The 12,833-nt window shown below is 33.1% G+C and overlaps 1 protein-coding gene across 3 annotated transcripts in view; it reads left to right on the top strand.

Moving 5' to 3' along the window:
- Positions 1–12,833, top strand: part of ARB2A (ARB2 cotranscriptional regulator A) — a 416,169-nt gene that overhangs the window by 234,567 nt on the left and 168,769 nt on the right. The window lies entirely within an intron of this gene.

Raw genomic sequence — 12,833 nt, 5'->3', positions numbered from 1 at the left:
GATCAATTTGGGGATTATTGCCATCTTAATAATAAGTCTTCCAATCCATGAACATGGGTTTTATTTCTATTTATTTATCTTCTTTCAAATTTTTTTTTGTTTTCAGTATACAAGTCTTACACTTACTTAAATTTATTCCTTAGTATTTTATTCTTTTTGATGCTCTTCTAAGTGAAATTATTTATTTTCAGATTGTTCATTGCTAGTGTATAGAAACACAATTGAGGGACTTCCCTGGCAGTCCAGTGGGTAAGACTCTGCGCTTCCACTGCAGGGGGCACGAGTTCAATCCCTGGTTGGAGGACTAAGATACCGCATGCCACGCGGCCCAAAAAAAAAAACACAATTGATTTTTGTATCTTGATCTTGTATCCTGCAATCTTATTGAATTCATTTATTAGTTCTAATAGTTTTTGTGTGTGTATGTATGAATTCCTTAGGGTTTTCTATGTTCAATATCATATAATCTGTGAATAAAAATAGTTTTACTTCTTCCTTTCAAATCTGGATGTTTGTCTGTTTGTTTTTGCCTAATTGTCCTGTCCAGTATAGTGATAGATAGAAGTAGCTAGAGTGGACATCCTTTTGTCCCTGATCTTAAGGAGAAAATATTTACTTTTTTCATCATTAATTATGATGTTACTTGTAATTATTTCCAGTCTTCATAGATCATTTCTACTTAGGATCTAATGTGCTCCTTAATGTTTTATTTCTCAGTCACACCAGGATCAGGTTGTTCAGAAAGCTGAAATGGAGAAAGATTTCACTAATCTTTTATAGAATCTTTTTGTAGAGTAATGGATACATACTTCTCCATTGGAATTACCTTTGGAGGAGGTTTTTCAATATCCATATAGATGGACTGCATCCAGATCTTACTGCAGCTGAGAGATTGGGCACTCTATCTCTTAATTCAACAAAAGACTGCCAGGAAATCACTGTCTGCTAAAATTAGCACAATAACATGTTGAGAACCCAGAGAAATTGATATATTAATTTGTTAGATGTAAATCTTTCTATAAGAAATATTTCTTTTTCCATTGGTTTTATAAAAGATCTTAATGAGAGATTTTGTATTTTACTGCAGATATGAGAGCATGATTGACTATTGTAAGCCTTTTATAAGAGGGATTATAGAAAAACACATTTCATTTAATAATGGAGCTGTTTTTACTATTCTTATAGCCTTATGATGATCACTCAATGTAAGCACTCCCCCATATGAGATTCCCAACCACAGTGACACCTCTGATTTGACACCGCAAATTGCAAAGAGCTCTTAGAAGACAAAAAATTTTGTAATCAAAACCATTTGACACCTACCTTAGAAGTTAGACCTCAATTTTTATTGAATAATTTATTCAGATTAGCACAGGGGAGCCAAGTAGACTCAGACTTGAAACATTCTAGATTTATGTTAAGGTAAAGCTTGAGAGGGCAGAATAGAAGCCAGATCTGAACAAAGGTCTCATTACTAGAGTTCAGGATGGGTTCAAGAAGAGCTAATTCAGCTGGAGAGCTTGGATTTGGAGGGAAGAGCAGGTGAACCATCACTAGGTAGGTATCTATAGAGCATGGTGAGCTCAGGTTTGAATCGGGAGGTATAATCTGGTTGCAGGCAACAGAAAATCAAGGCATTGGGTGATAACTGAGCAAACAAAATATAGTTATTGGTTCTAAGAGTACCTCTTCTCCCGAGCCAAACTCCACCTCACTGACTTATAGGGAAGGAAGTAAAAATAAAAAACAAAAACAGGATTCAGCACTGGGGAAAGGATGAACAAAGCAGGCAAGGTTTAAGGCTTCAACCATTGGCTGGGGATTTAGAAGTGGGTCTTTTCTTGAGAAAGAAAGAGGTCCTAGTAGGCAGAAAAATCAGAAGGACTATGAAGTGATGACTCAAGGCAGAAGTTCAATTTATGTGGCTTAAGTAAGAACGAGATAGAGTAAAATACTGTATTCTAAGGTCATGTAGATACCTAGGGCTTATCCTTGGTACACTGGTTATCAGGTTTCCATGGCAATAAAAGAGATGGAGTAGGAAGAGGTATCATTTTTCCTACTCTTAGGCTGTGAGATGATCACACTATGGGTCTAAAGCTTTCTTTGGGCCCAGGGAAACAAAGTGATACTACTCTTCTAAGCTCCTGTGATCTTAACTTTTAGAGTTGGGGACTTTTAATGTGTGTGTGTGTCTGTGTGTGTGTGTGTGTGTGTGTGTGTATCTCATTTTTTTCTCACTTTGTATTTTTTGTTATAGGTTTCCCATACTTTCTCATTGAATGAATTTAGATCACAATAAAGCCACCTGGACCACATCAGTTTAACTTTATAGATATTATTTCTTGGAATTAGGATTGAGTATTATGCCCTCAAAACAAGAAATGGTTCAGAACACTATCAAAGATATTTATTCAGTTGAACACCCCACTCTGTACAAGTACTGGGGAAACAAATTAAAACACATCCCTGGCTTCAAGGTTATATTCTAAGTAGGAACACAATTAAACAAAGAGAGTAATATAGTAATTGTGAAGTGGGATTTTAGCCAAGAGGTTAACTTCCCCAGTATAAAGATCTAAACAGTAAATTTGTCTTAGAGTTAAGTAATAGGAAGAATTATTTCTGTTGATAAAGTGATAATCTCTTTTGGTCAGAAAATAAAAACTTTATCATGCATTTTTACCTTTGTCTCCTGTAAACCCAGAACTATGGCTAATTTTCCATTTCATTAGTTACTCCAAGCCTCAGTCTCTTATAATAGTGTCTTAATTCATAGTTGTCTTTTGCTTTAAGTCACCTCAGAATCCTTTTCTTAATTGGCAGAGGATAAATAATAAATCCACTATTTTCTTTGGTTCTTACTATGCTGCCTAGCCCAGCTGGACCTGTAGTAATACACAGTAAATAATTTTGATCCTAGATTTATATATACATAAGTTGTCAGAAGCAGATCTCAGATGGTGCTATATTGGGTCAGAATGAAGAAAGTAGCATTTGTATACAGAGCCACACAATAGAGCAGAGTGAGGTGGATGAGAGAACAAAGCTGACCAACAAGGACATTTAGCACCAGTGTGCTTTAGTGTGTAGGATGTACAATTTGTGACCCTGAAGTTTTGGACACTTGGAAGGACCATTAATGAAAATTGATCAGTGAATGTAGAAAATCGACTAAGATATTAAAATCTCGAATCAAGGGAAGTAGCCAAACCTAACCCTAACCCAAAACTTAGTTTTCTGTGATTAAATTGAACAAGTTAAATTTCATACCCTCTAGAAATTAGTTTGCCTATTTATATATTTATTAGTGTATTCAGATTTCTTCCTAATTTTCCATACCTTATTTGAATTTTTCTCATGAATAAGTTTATTAAAGAACATTAGAATACAATAAAAAATTGTTATTTAGTATTTCAGTGACTATTTTATAATTGAGTCAAATGATTGAAAAGTGTCCTAACTTCTAACATACCTAGCTTATGTCTAAATATCCATAAATCTTGATATCTAACTTCTAACATCTATCTTCAGATTTCTTTACTACATTAATCAGACATCTGAATTAGAAGAAAAATTTGACGTTTATCTTTCTAAAAGAGAGGCACTGGGCAGAAAGATAGAGCGCACTCAGCTTTCTCCTCCAGTGGAAATTTCCTATCTTGACTTCTCTCCAGTTATAAGGCGTCAAGGGATGCTTTATAATTATAAATGTTGAATTTCTAAAGGTATCCAATAGCCTGTCTGCCAACAACAAAGAAACCTTGACTTTCTCTGTAAAGTGGTGTCCTATAATTTGTAATATAATATGAGATCCCTAGCCTATGTAGTTGCCTTTGTAGTATTACCGCTCAATTTACCTCAGGAAAAAAATTCCTAGTTCCAGTACCATTAATAATGTAATAGTAGTTTCTACCACTGTTACAGGCTCAGCCTTAAATTTTTCAGTTTTGTTTACTGTTACACATTTTTAGGGCATCTATTGAAATATTAAATATATTTATATTTATGTCCAAACATCAAATATGTAGTAATATATTAGTTATCTGTAGCATATTGTAAACCTTAACATTTGATGACACTTGTATTTTCTCTAACATCTTACAATAGACTCTTAAGCAGAACAGATACCTTTATATCTGATTGCTGTGTTAGGGACCTGCCTTACTCTAATAGAATCCTGTCATTGCTATTATCATAGAAACCGTTTCATCTGTCAGCCAGCCATAGGGGCCTAAGACATGGTTGGGTCAAGAACGGTTCTAAGCAATTCATAGCAGTATCTTTGAAAATGAACATTTTAAATGGAACTAGTATTTATGAGTGTCTTGTAAATCAGAAGGAGTGACATCATCGTCATATTCATCAGCAGCAACACTAATGCTTAAATTAAATGATACTTACTGTGTACCAGGCACTGTCCTAAGCATGTACTTTATATAAATATACTTTATCTCATTTAATCATCATAACTTTGTATGTACTGTTATCCCCATTTTACAGGTGAGAAACATATAAATATATATTTTCCCCCTTTAAAAGTGTGACCTCTCGCTTTGTCACAGTGAGTTTTTGTTTATTTCTCCTCTCATCAAGTACCTATGCAGAGTAAACGTTATATTATACTAACTATGGTGACTCTTATCCCTAAAACAATCTCCTGGTCTTTCATGTATTTCAGGATTCAATTCTATATTTCTCTGTTGAATTACATGATTGTTTAGTTTTTATTCTCTAGCCTGTTTACTGCTTATTCTTTTTTGTGCCTTCCAAGCAGACTTTCTATTTTAATCAGTTCTTAATTACCCAAACTAATGAAGGGGAGAAAAGGTGTGGAAAATTTAAAATAACAGGAAATCCCCAAATCATTTTTATTTAAATTTTGAGTATGTTTTGATGTGGTGTTCTGGAAATTCAGTTTAAGCAGAAAAATTGAAAACACTATGAAAATCTGGAAAGCAGATGAGTTTCCTTGGCCAGGCCCCTGGTTGGCTCTTCTTTGCAACTCATTCCATGCTGGAAATAGACAGCTGTCTTCTAATACCAACTAAATAGAATTGACCTTTCAAGTCTTAGTGGAACAATCTCTGCTATCAGCGTTTGCTCCTTCACGTTGTCCACGTCTATAAGTTACACCTGGAAGTGATAGCTGTATAACATAGCACCTACCAAGTACCAGACATTGTTTTAAGTTCTTTATTAACTCATGTAATCCTTATGATGTAAGTATTATTATAATCCTCAGTTACATGTGAGGAAACTGAGGCAGCAAAATATTAAGTATTAAGATTACAAGCCACTAAGTGATGGAGCCAGAATTTGAACCTAGGCTTTCTGGCTCCAAAGCCATGCTCATAACTGTTATGCATACTGCCATTCAGAAGAGAGTTTAGGGTACTACTAGATTTGGTCATTAAACATTATTTTAGCTAGGCATTGTACAACTTACGTTTAACTTTATTAGGTAGGTATTATTAGCCCTGTTTTACAGATGAAGGAGTCGGAAAGGTTGAGGAACTTGTGCCAAGTTGCACAACGAAGATGAGTCAGGATTGAAATTCATTCAGTTTGCAATAGAAATCCAATCTCAGAATCAATGATTTTGCCCATGAAACACTCTTTCCTCTGATTGGTTTTGGGAAACCTGCATGAAATATTTTTCTGATAAATTAGAATTTTTTAATTAATGAGGGAACTTTTCATTTAAAGAAATTCTGTATTTATATTTTAAAGCACAAGCCTCTTTGGTAAACTGAATATCTTACCTGACATACTTTTAAAATTGAGAATATACTTTTAAAAGCAAAAAGCACACATATTGTGCAGATTTATATCAGGAAGGATAGAATTTCATTATTCAGTGGCTGTCACAATGTCAACACATATCAAATACTCGGTGATAATACTCTAAAATTGTTTTTCTACATTTTTTCCTACATATTGGAGAAAATATAACAATTTAAATATTGTAACAAAAAGTGAAACCATAGTTGCTTGGTCCTTTGTATTTTACTTACTGTAAATTGGAGTTTACATTTTACTGTGAAAATCAGACCACTCAAAATTCTTATATTTGAAATTAAAATTGGAAAAGGAAACATTTGAGTCCCTATAATTAACCTGCTACTTCATGCCTTTCTGATTTATTATAAGCATTTCATCTGATACCTAATACTTGAAAAGTTATGAGAGTTTTATATTGCTTTGATTTTATATCATGCTTTCTCCATGTAAATAGTAAAGTTTTGATAAAGCTTTAGGTCTAAGTAAAGAGGATCAAACAAATGAATGATAGGTTTAGTTATACTTTAGGGAAAAAAATCTTATTAAAGTAAACTGAAAATAAACATTTTACCAGTGTAGAATGCACTAGAAATGTGAAAAAGAAAAAAGTGAGCTATGTTTATCCTGTATAGTCTTATATTTCCCTCCATTGGCTAAATAAACCAGTGTCTTAAGATATCTGTGTCCTTTTAACAACTAAATAAACAGCTTTAAATAATGAACTTTATATAATAGATGTCTGATTTTCATATTTTATGTAGTATTTTGCCAGGGAAAGTTCATATATCAATAGCTAAAAGAAAAATTGTATATTTTATTTTTAATATTAGAAATATTTGCTACATACCTGATAGAAAATGCATCTGCAGCTAAAATTTTTAATTTAAAATTCCAAAGTAGAAGACAATTAAAGTAAATATATTAGTAGATATTTACAGAATTTTTCTTATTTGCTTGGCAGTATCTATATTATAGTTGCTGCCATTATAATTCCTATTTAAAATATAATTTTTAACTTCTTTTAAGTTATGAAAGACTTTTTTTAAAATGTGAAATTCATGAGAAGAAACAGTTTTAAAAAAAACAAAAAATGAGAATATTTAGGAAATAATTTTGCACTCAAGTAGTCCTTTGATGACCTGATAATTGAGTGTTTTTGATGTAGCCTTATAAAGCATCTGACTTGCCTTCAAGACCATTTGACAGGGACAGAGCTTTGTGTACTAAGTAGCCCTTGAGCTTATTATACATTCTAGTCAGATTTTAGAGTGATTTTGGAGATACAGATACTAACTTCAAAAGACAAACCGCTCCTATACCAATAGGTTAGCCACCATGGAGAATAATCTTTGGTGACTGGGTGAGTTTTTAGTCTGAGAATGATGACTATAATTTTATATCTTGAATTATTTCTCTTACAACATTTCATTTATTCCCTGTTCAAGAACAGTATTTGCTTTTTCTAGATTTTTATTTCCTGCCTGTGAATGCAAACATACAAAAAAATTGACCATCTGAAATGTCAGCAAAATTCAACTATGCCAGGACATTTTAAGAAACCAAAATTTTATTTGCACACCCTTAAAAGTAATGCTGAGTGTTTCTCCCATGATGTTTTCTTCCCCTTTGCTGCACTCCCAGAAGGAGTTTTTAACTCTTAAAAATAACCCATTTTAAGAATTCTCCTTAGCTCATAAAAACACATTTTAAGAATTCGCAGGAAGTGTGAGGTATTCATCAGTATATATTTACTGTCTGAAGCTGATATAGCTGTAAGGTTTTTCAGATCCAATTGATCTATTGCGCATGTTCCCTCCCTAGGTTGCAGGACGTGCTTCTATTTGCATAAGGCCCTGGGCAAGGTTCTTTCTTGCATTGATTGGCCTGTCCAAGGCAGCCTGATATGTTCTTGCATTGATCACTTTGTCTTTTCTTGGAAGACAGTGTTACACTGAGTTCATCTCAAACATTCTAGGGAGAAGGTGAAACTTTACTGCAGATGTCTCAGTTTTATTCAGATGTTCCTTTGAGTATAGGGCCTTTTTGCAAGGATAAGTATCTCTTTTTTTTCTTTCCTAATTTGGATGTTTCTGCAGTTTGAGTGCACTGTAGACTAGATTATATTTGAAAAAGCTGCGTTAAAGAAAATTGCCGGAGTATATGCCACTTATCTTGTGCTATTTTTGTTTTTAAAGCAGTGTATCTCGCTTCCAGCTTAAAACCATTTTCTTTAAAGATGATCTCTTAAACCTAGACATAAACTAAAATTTACTGGTGTTTATGATAGGTTACCACTTATCTTTACTAGCTTTATAGATGCCTTAGTTTCAGTGGAAATGCATTGCTTTATGTGTTTAAGAAAATAAGGAGTTTTATAAGTTTCACTATAAAACAGTGGTCCACAATGACTTGTCTGTTACTATTCATCATTATTAGTTATGTTAATCTGAATAGTATAAACTTGTCAAATGTGGAAATTATTAAGCAGCTACATATGAAGTATGAGTGAAATATATTTCATTATATCAGAACTTTCGTAGTAGTGTGTTATTTGGTAATAATGGAAACCTAAGTTTTAGGATTAAGTCTTCAACCAAATCTGTGAGAAATTGAGCAGTGAGTGTTTTGCAGTTTAGCGCTCTTTATTGGCTGGTCCTTAAATCAACATTTATATTGTCTGCCAAAGAACATATTTGCCTACACAGCTAATTATCAAGAAAATACCCATTACCCCCAACCTATTTACTACATCTTTCGTGAGGAACTGGTGAGACAAACGTAGGCTTCTCTCAAGATGCAGGGCAATATCCTCCTCCCGACCAGCTTGCTATTTCATCAAAGCCTATGTGAATTTATAAGAAGGTTTAGTTTTGGCAAAGATTTAGAAATGTGTCATGGCTGAATTTGATTATTGTGCTGTTGGTAATTACAATTCCTTAATGGTTTCAGAAAGCATATTTAGTAACAGTCACTACAAATCAGGACATTTTCATGTATGCTCTTTTATTTTCATTAAACAGGTCACTATTTCTGAATATTGTTAAAGTAGAGATGAAATTGAACAGAAAAACATCACATCAGTTATTTCACTCAGTTGTATTGCTGTGGCATCACTCACCATATCATAAGCCACAGAAACCTTTATCTGCTTTTAATAATTCTGTTTTGTAAAATTTGATAGTAAAATATGAGGAATCATATTTCTTTTGTTTGCTTCACAAATTCTAGAATTCATGCTTTAAAATTAAACCTGGAGCGAATTAAATGTGTATTATACAAGGGCAATAACCGCGTCAAGTTGTTAGATGATGTCATTTGCTCCTTTAAAGGTGTCCTCTAAAAGCTATAGCGTTAATGAGGGATATACACGAGTTACATGAAATTTATTCAGCAAGTAGAAGTGTTGGTAAACAGACTTATTATTGATATAAATAACATATATTGGAAAATAAGGCCTTATATTGGAAAATTTAGATTTGTCGATGATTGGAGCTTAACTAGAATGTCTAAAATGTTAATCATATTTGTATATAAATCATATAAATATGAAAGACATACTCATAAAATAGTGATGTAATTATTTTCTGAAAGTTGAATACAAGTTTGGTAGTTTGGGAAAATAATTTGTGAAAATAACTATGAAAAAGGCATATAAAAGTATTGAAATGTAAAACCTCTTCAAGTAAATGTAAAACAGCTCTTCAAAGCTGAATCCAATCTGTGGAAACATGGATATTACATTGCAACTTTTGTTCGGTGCATCTCAACTTGGTGCAAGTATAGCTCTCTGAAATGGAATTGTATAGTGTTTGCACATTTTTTTCTAGCTAAAATGAAATGTGCATCATCTTGCATAATTTACTTGTCTCTGATGGTTGAATTTGCATATCTGAATGAGTGAGTATATATCTTAAGCTCCTGCTAGATGTAAAATAATCTCATGAGTGGAGGAGAGCTCTTTTACCTCAGAAGTCTGAAGAAGTCTATATTTCACAGCAACCCGTGATCAAACAAGCTAATTCAGATGCTGAAAAGTGCTTTTGCTGAGCTATGTTGAAGAACCATTGACTGCATACAACCAACAAATGTACGGTGCTACAGTAGATCCATTGAAAACCCCTTATAGAACTGAATGACAACCCCAAATACAAGTGACCATGAGCAACTACAAATAAGTATAAATACACACTTGAGCAAGACAGGCTTTCTGCTCTATAATTCAGTCACAATTGCTATATTTCTTCCCCCTAAATTTACACTACATAATCAGCTTCTTGTATGGACCCAAATTGAAGAAATATAATTCAGTATTTGGTGGGGGAAAAAAAGGATATTGGCCTCTGTGGAATTATCAGGATATAGTATGACGCCCACTTTTTTTAAATTACTATTTCTCAGGTAGTATCCAGGACCTCAGACTAGAAAAGTTCTCCAGACTTCTCCTTGCAGGAAGGGATATGGAGTTCTGAGTCTGAAGTATGTTCACTGTGCTCAGACTCTAAAACATTTCTGGGGAAACTGGTAGGGGGGAGGGGGGAGCAGGGAGGACTTTGCAGTAAGGTGCTGGGAAACATAAAGATGGTGAAATAGCTGGTAAAAAGTTGTCCAGTGAAATCCATTACTTTTTCCCATGTCTAAGGAAGAAGCAAGGAATTGCTAAAAAGCTTTCAAGCTAATGGGTTTTCAAATGTAGGAATAAAATTTTTTAAATCATAGAAGCAAGGGTACAATGATTTCAGTCCTCTTCTTACTATTTCCCTTTGACAAAGCATTGTATATTTATTGGTGATTGCTCGAAGTTACCATGTTTCTAGTGTAGCATATTGTGAATCCGAGAATTTCTAATAACACCACAATAATTTTGTAGTAAAAATCATTAATCATTAGTTATATAGTAAAGATAGGCCTCTTCATAAAATCTCAAAAATGTATTTTTGTTCATTTAGTGAACAAAATTTGATATTTCATCATTAACGATGTGCTTGTAAATATCCTGTCACTCTATATGATATTATTATATCTCTGGTTGCTTGAAACTTAGGTTTTAATTGTAGCTATGATTTTTAACTCTCGATATACATAAAAGTTGCAGATTTCTCAACATAATAAAATAATTATAAAATATCAGTGAAATAAGATATACTTTGTTTTAGGCAAAAATGTTACCTTTCTAAGGAACAAAACATAAATAAAAGATTATATAATTTCTGAATAAAATAATAGTTTACTACCTTTCTCTTACACTTCCTCACTCCTGGCCCAAGATAATATAAATGGACAACATATATTGGTTAATAAGCAAGTACTAACCACGGTTGGCAAAAATGAGCATTTCTAAATGATATTTAAAATACGTGTGGCTAAAGAAATTATGTCAAAAGACTAATATTTGTTTTATGCTCTTTTTGTCTTTTCTAACTTTTAATAATATCAAATCATTCCTGAGAGTATAGTACAGTTTTGCTTTACCATCTTGAAAAAAAATGGTTTTGGTTATAAGGAGAGTTGTTGATTAAAAATTTGTTATGCTCAATTATTTGATACATATGTATGATTGTTTAAGTATGTGGAAACTCTTACTAAGTAATCTTTACAGATACCACATGCATGAAGAGATATTTATTGTTAGATACTAGAATGAATACACATGTTAAGGAAATACCTTCCTTTGAAATTATCTTTTATACTCTTTTTCTGCCTCTAAACGCTTTACAAGAAGCTTCTCATTTGTAGTTGTTTAGAACTCATATGCAAAAGAAAATTTGTATTTGAACATTTTTATGTAGGCTTTAAGAAGCTAAAGCTAAAAGCTCACATTTTAAAATTTATCTTTGTGTTGGTGTCTGTGTACGCCTATTTCCAAACTCCTTTATGAGATGTTCTATAAAGGAATCAAATGTAATCATGGGCATGTTAATGCTGGTAATAGAATACATGGATTGCAGACCTTTTCCATTTCTTTTAACCTTGTGGGAATAATAATAGCTCCTAATCACCATTTGTATCCGGCTGTGTATGAACCTAGCCTTACAGCCTTCCTACTCCTAACCCAGCATCTTTTTCATGCAACAGGCATGGACCTACTTACCCTTTCCTTTTTCTACAACAAGAAAAACCTGGCCCTGGACACTTATTCAGACATTCCCAAAATCAACACATATAGAAATGCTCTGGGTTAAGTCTAAAAATTTCCTAACTTTTATCTCCAAAAATGGAAGCTTTTCTTAACAGTGTTCCATTATCTCTTAATCTTTAGAACTTACCTCCCTCTTTTTCTTGGGTCTTTTGGCAAGTAATATAGGTGAGCTCTGAGATGGGGTTGAAAATCTCGTATTACTTTACATCTACATCAGTAACAATCACCAGATATTCTAGAGTTGAATTAAAGATGAAACTGTAAGTAGCCATGAAAACAAAAATTTGTAAAAGAGGTAAAAGAGCACAGCTTCCTAAAATAATATTTTTGCCTGTTGAAGACTCACAGGAAATTACTTGATTCTTGGAGTCCATGCAATAGCGTGTTGTGCAAGTGTTCTGGCAAATTAATAATAAGGCCTCTCCCCTCACAATTAGACACGCAGCTTTGGTGTCTAAGCAGGTACCTATTTTTACTGCTAAAGGGTAAAATTTCATTTCTTGTGGAAATTTTTCTGAGAAATAACTCATACTTTTTTGATGCAACAAAATATGTATTAATACAAACATGGACATAGATAGGTACATCTGCATTTATATCCTTGATAATGTTACCTAAATACTGGGACGATTAAGAAGGTTATTTTTGTTTTTTAATCATTCAAGATTTTAACAGTCCTGCCAAAGTTATTAAACTTTTAGAAAAACTCAGTAGTGGGAATTCTAGAACTTTTTTTCTAAATTTAAATAGTTGAAGTGTTAGCTTCTGTTTTAACTAGAAGTTATTGTAAAAGTCCTAAATACCTATCTACGCTTACCATTTGGACATTGAGTTTATGCCTAATAAACAAGTGCATTTGCACCTTCCTCATTTTAAAGATGGAGCAATTTAAATGCTCACTGGAATCTTTTCA

Source organism: Balaenoptera ricei, chromosome 3, assembly GCF_028023285.1.
Source record: "Balaenoptera ricei isolate mBalRic1 chromosome 3, mBalRic1.hap2, whole genome shotgun sequence".
NCBI classification, from domain to species: domain Eukaryota; kingdom Metazoa; phylum Chordata; class Mammalia; order Artiodactyla; family Balaenopteridae; genus Balaenoptera; species Balaenoptera ricei.
This window is presented reverse-complemented; position numbering and strand designations above follow the sequence as displayed.